This window comes from Mastomys coucha, unplaced genomic scaffold (genome assembly GCF_008632895.1).
Source record: "Mastomys coucha isolate ucsf_1 unplaced genomic scaffold, UCSF_Mcou_1 pScaffold22, whole genome shotgun sequence".
NCBI classification, from domain to species: Eukaryota; Metazoa; Chordata; class Mammalia; order Rodentia; family Muridae; genus Mastomys; species Mastomys coucha.
In genome coordinates, this window is record NW_022196905.1 from 136576807 (window position 1) to 136582722 (window position 5916).

Genomic DNA, 5916 nt, shown 5'->3' on the forward strand with positions numbered 1-5916 from the left:
AAAAAGAAGAAGAAGAAAAAGAAGATCCAAAACAGAACTAGATAGACCATGCATGCCCAAGCAGATTTGCATACAGAACTAAAACAGGGGGTGGGGGACAAGGAATATGGCCCTGTGGGTAAAACACTTGCTATGCAAACCTGAAGACCTGAGTTCAAACCCTAGCAGCCACATGAAAAAACAGTTGTGATCCTTTGCATACCTATGACCCCAACACTGTGGGGCATGAAGACAGACGGAAATATATGGCTTGCAAATGCCAGGATCAGTGAGAGACCCTGTGTCAAAGAAATAAAGAGAGTAATGGTAGATCAAGGCATTCAACATCCACCTCTAGACTCTACACACACATTCACAGGCCTACACATGTGCACATACAACACACAGTTACACATGCATGCATGCACATGCACACACACACACACACATACAGACACACACAGAGAGAGGGAGGAGGGAAGGAGAGGGAAAGAGGGAGAGGGATAAGGGAAGAAGAGGAAGGAGGAGGGAGAGAGAGAAAGAGAGAGAGAGAAAGAGAGAACTGAAATGTAGAAAACATTTGGTTAGTTACAGCCATAGAATTCTCTTATTGTTCTATCTCCTGGTGCTGTTACTCAACCACTTCTGACTGGCTGAGCTTATGTTCTGTTTTCTCTAATGTAGGCTTTTACATTAAGACATTGCTCAGCTTCAGTTATATGGATGCTTTTATGTCAAGCATTACCCAGGCCACTAGTGAGGTTGCCTGGCTGTGTCCACTCTTAGATGCCTTCTACCCTCATCTCTGTTTTCAATGGTTTTAATATTTTCAAGGACAAGAGATGTTCCTTAAAGAAATCTCATCATTTAAATAATAATTCAATTTTCTTTTTCATCTAATTTCTACAGTCAGAGCCTCTGAGCATCCACACTATTGAAGGAGAACCATATGAGATCATATTGACTGGCATTGAAAATTCAGTTTAAAAATTCAACATGGAAAATTAAAATCTGTCTTCAGACCATGATACCTTCTTGGTAGTGTACACAGTCAAGGTGAAAATGTCTCTCTGACCAAAGTGAAAGATCTACAAAACAAAAGTGCACTTGAGGCCAGTTGCGCTGGGTATAACATAGTTTCTGATGACACAGCAATATTACTCTACCACTAAAATAAATCTGTGCATACTGCAGTTTAAACAAGGAGTGAGTTGTGAGATTAGCTAATAGATAATGATGTGTGAGCATATCTATGTGGATGTGGTTTATGTGCATGTGATATAAGAGGATGTGTGTGTGCTCACAGGGGCCAGAGGAGGAAGTTGTGTGTCCTGTTCTATTATTCTCTGCCTTATTGCTTTGTAACATGATCTCTTACTGACTCTGGAGCTAAGCTGGCAGCTAGCAAGCCCTAGAGAATCTCCTCTGTCTTCACAGTGCATGGCCAGGCCAGCATTTTACACAGGTGCTAGGATCTAAGCTCTATGTGTAGTGGGCATCTTACCTACTGAGCCATTTCTCCAATCCCTCAGAAATATGCAAACACTAATACTTTCTCATTTAATTGCCTGTCATCAAAACATTTTAGAAATGTTTGAATCTTGGAATATCTTTATTAAAATGAAGCAGCTTGCCACCATGCTGGGTGTTCTTTTATTTTTATTTTATTTTAGTCAATGAAGCATCTGAATTGTAGACACATTATTTTTTTTTCAAATCAGCTATAAATTTTTAATTAAGGTAATCAAGGAGTTTCAAAAGACCTGCAATGCTTGACGATCCTACCACAGCACAGTTATTGGGAATAAGGGCTGCAATCAAGAAGGCATTGAAATCTGTCCCCACAAAAGCCAGTCAGGAAGTAAACAACTTAAATGGCATAAGCAAAAACCATGTGCAAGATTTAATTTTAAACTTAGAAGACTGTGATTGGGAATATCCAAAGTTGTGGGGGGATGGGAGGACTCTTTTGATACAGTTCTTATTCAGGATTTGATAAGTTCATACCGAGTCCCTATAATTTCCTAGCATGTTTGATTAGTGAAGCACTCCAAAGGATCTTAAATATGGGAAGCTTATTTCACAGATTTTGACTCATAAAAATGTTTGTCGACAGAAGGTAATCAGGAAGAGTGAAGATGGAATCTGTTTTTTCTAAAATCGTAGACTAAAGTGTTTACCCATTGTAACAGTTTTACAGTGTTAACATTGGGTCCTGGCTTCCATTAATCACAGCTGCTCTGGGTTTTCCAGACATCGTAGTATCTGTAGAGAAGTGTTTTTACAACTTAAAATATTATGATTGACGGAGGAGAATCAATTGAAAGTGTCAAGGTTTTCAAATTCAGTAACCATAACAGTCACTTTAACAAAGATTGCAGGCAATTTGATGAAAAAATAACACAGAGCAATATTTTAAAACTTCATTTTCAAATAAAATACTACTGACACTGTATAAAAAATAATAATTATAGGAGCTTAGTCTACTAGTTCATGCCTGTCTTTCTAAGTATTAGGAAGACTGGGGCAGTAGAATCATGAGTTCTAGATCAAGCTGGGAAACTTGGTGAGATCCTCTCAAGATGAAAAGTAGAGTTCTGGGAATCTTGACTCATTGGTAGAGAACCTGCCTAGAATCCCCGAGTGAGGGGCTGGGGGTGTGACTCAGTGGTAGAGCCCCTGCCTAGAATCCGCCAGTGAGGGGCTGAGGTGTGGCTCAGTGGTAGAGCTCCTGCCTAGAATCCCCCAATGAGGGGCTGGGGTGTGGCTTAGTGTTAGAGCACCTGCCTAGAATCCCCAAGTGAGGGGCTGGGGGTGTGACTCAGTGGTAGAGCCCCTGTCTAGAATCCCCCAGTGAGGGGCTGGGGGCATAGCTCAGAGGTAGGATACCTATATAGGATACACAAGGCCCTGGGTTCAATTTCTAGTAAATTCATTCCTCTTCACTTCAAAAACAAATAGCCAAAAAAAAAAAAAAAATTATTCATCAAGAACAAATATTCTCCTCACATCATTATGATTATCAAACCAACAAACATAAAGGTTTTGGAGTTGTTTTACTTTAATGCATAGTGATTTGTGTTTTAAAAATATATTTGACTTTCCGATCCGCCATCATGGGTGGAGCTGCCACCTCGACGCAGACTTTTGTGAAGACCCTTATGGGGAAGACCATCACACTCGAGGTTGAAACCCTCAGACACTACAGAAAATGTAAAGGCCAAGATCCAGGTTAAGGAAGGAATTCCTCCCGATCAGCAGAGGCTGGTCTTTGCTGGCAAGCAGCTGAAAGATGGCCGTACTTTGTCTGACTACAACATTCGAAAGGAGTCCACCCTTCAGCTTGTGTCGAGACTTTGTGATGGTGCTAAGGAAAGGAAGAAGTCTTACGCCACTCCCAAGAAGAGTAAGCATATGAGGAAGAAGGTTAAGTTGGCTGTGCTGAAGTACTATAAGCTGGATGAAAATGGCAAAGTCAGCTGACTTCGTTGAGAGTGTCCTTCTGATGAATGTGGTGCTGGAGTTTTCATGGGTAGCCACTTTGACAGGCATTGCTGTGGCAAGTGTTGTCTGACTTATTGCCTCAACAAACCAGAAGACAAGTAGTTGTATATAAGTTAATAAAAAGAAGGAAATATATACATTTGAAAGGAACTAATTCTTGGTCTACAAATAGAAAGAAACCATCTTTTCAATCAATAAATAAAATTTCTTAAAAATGGAATTGATTTTAGCATCTCCTTTCAACCTCAGAACGTTTTTTGGGTCCCACACCAAATGTAAGTGACAACCACATCCACAACAGTTGTTTTAAAAGAGGCAGCAATATTTAAACAAATATGAAATATTCTTTCAATACCACTTCATTAGATTTTTCGATCTGAAAATCCATTTCATGGCCTGCTCTAATGGTGGCTAAGGTGGTCAGTTCCCAGCTAAAATAACTAGTGCTTGCTAATGTTAGAAATTGCAATTAAAGTCACCCAACAGTTTTAATTCTGCTTCATATTCTTTCTAACTCATCTAATTCTACTCTTGCTTACTGTCAAGGAGAAAGCTAGGGAGGTAGGTAGGGCACATACCCATCAGCCCATGCTCGAGTTAAAAACAGGATGGTCACTGCTCCTTTGGAGCTAGCCTGAACAACACGGTAAGCTGTTGTCTCAGGAGAGGATAAAAGGAAAGAAAGGGAAGAAGAGGGGAGGAAGGGGAAGAAACAGAGAAAAAGAGATGGTGTTGGGAACAAATGTCTATTGTCAGCAGACAGCTTGTAGATGGTATTTAAATATCGATCATCACTAGAGTAGTTGACTGTCCCTCTCCAGCCCCTGACTTAGCGTGCCTTTCTCAGACACACAAAGGGCATAACAAGCCCCTTTCCCAAAAGATGAGATGTGTGGTCCATGGAGGGATCTCCTAGTCTAGAGTGGAAGTTAACTCTCCCCTTTCTGTATTCTCTGATCAGTGGATGTACAGTCCAGACAGAGGAGTCAGCAGAGACATCGGGGGCATTTGATGGGAAAACTCTGCCATAGCAGATTATAGCAGCTGGTTTCCTCGGGTGCTGGAGTTCCTGCATATCTGATATTTACGTTAAAATTCATAACAGGGGCAAAATTACAGTTCTGAAGTAGCAACAAAAATAATTTTATGGTTGGGGGTCACCACCACATGAGGAACTGTGTTAAAGGGTCACAAGATTCGGAGGGTTGAGAACCACTGCTCTAAGAGCTTCAGTTTGGAAAACGACCCTGGAAGATCATGATTCTGAACTACAGCACGTGGGGCAGGGAGCAGAGTGTTTTCGTCCTCAAGTGCCACCAAGGGACATCACCATCAGCTGCAGGGAATCAAAGAATGACCATCAGCTCTTGTTCCTTGCTACTCATGGGGGCAGGGAGCCTGTAGTGAGCACCAGGGATTGCTGGAAATCTCTTGGAGAACTTGCTGCAGGCTCCTACACACCAAACCAAGACAAGCTCAGCCTGAGCATCAGGAGATGAACCCAGAGGGCAAAGAACAATTAGCCACTTAAGGATGAATTCAACTGAGGGTACTACTGGGCAGCCTGCTGCTGTGAGCTGCAGTCAGAAACAACTGAAATCAGACAAGCAGCAAGGGCTAGGGATGTGGTTCAGTGGTGGAGCACTTGCTGGTAGCTTAGCTACGACTCTCCAAGGCCCACCCTCAGTGACCACCTCAGCCAGTCGTACATCCTGGACCCAAAGCTTTTCCAGCCTCCTGAAAGAGCACCACCAGCTGGAGACCAAGTGCTCAAATACAAGAGCCTGTGAGGGACATTTCACACTCCAACCATAACGGGGGGGGGGGGGGATAGGAGAGCCAGATCTGTTTTCCCATTGGCTTCCAGCAGGGAATGTTGGGAGACAGGAGTGTGATCAAAGATTAATTAGGCAATAATGATCACAATAGACCATTTTACCTCCTAACAGCTCTACTCTCCAATCAGAAAGACACAGGTGTTTGGAATAGATGCTTTGGGGTCTGCACCCCTGAGAGCCCCTTTCTGTACCCAAAAGAGTACACCCCTCATTGCTCAGGCTCTGAGTGACAGTTTATTACTGCCATCATGCTGTCCTTATGAACGAGGCCACCATGGATGTCCTCCAAGAAAGCCTTGGGAACAAATGCATTCAGTGTCTTCTGGGGTCCACACTGGGGTTGGGAAGGCTCCGAGATGATTCAAGGATACAGTGGAGAGTGCTTGGGGTGGCTTTCCAAGATGCAGAATTTGATGTCACCGTCTTGGCAGTATATGCCAGTTTCTGTTCATGTCCTCAGCCTTGCTAAAATGCCGCCAAGCTGTTACCTTAATTTGCATGTCTATGATCATTAATGAGGCTGGTCATCGTTCCCTGGGCTTGCTGCCTGAAAATCAGGCTCAGGTGGAGCTCGGGGAGCTGGAACCACAGAGAT

The 5916-nt window shown here is 42.8% G+C and overlaps 1 pseudogene; it reads left to right on the plus strand.

Annotated features, from left to right (window-relative positions):
• Positions 1–3095: 3095 nt before the first annotated feature.
• On the plus strand, positions 3096–3585 carry LOC116104696 (annotated as a pseudogene).
• The last annotated feature ends 2331 nt before the right edge of the window (positions 3586–5916 follow it).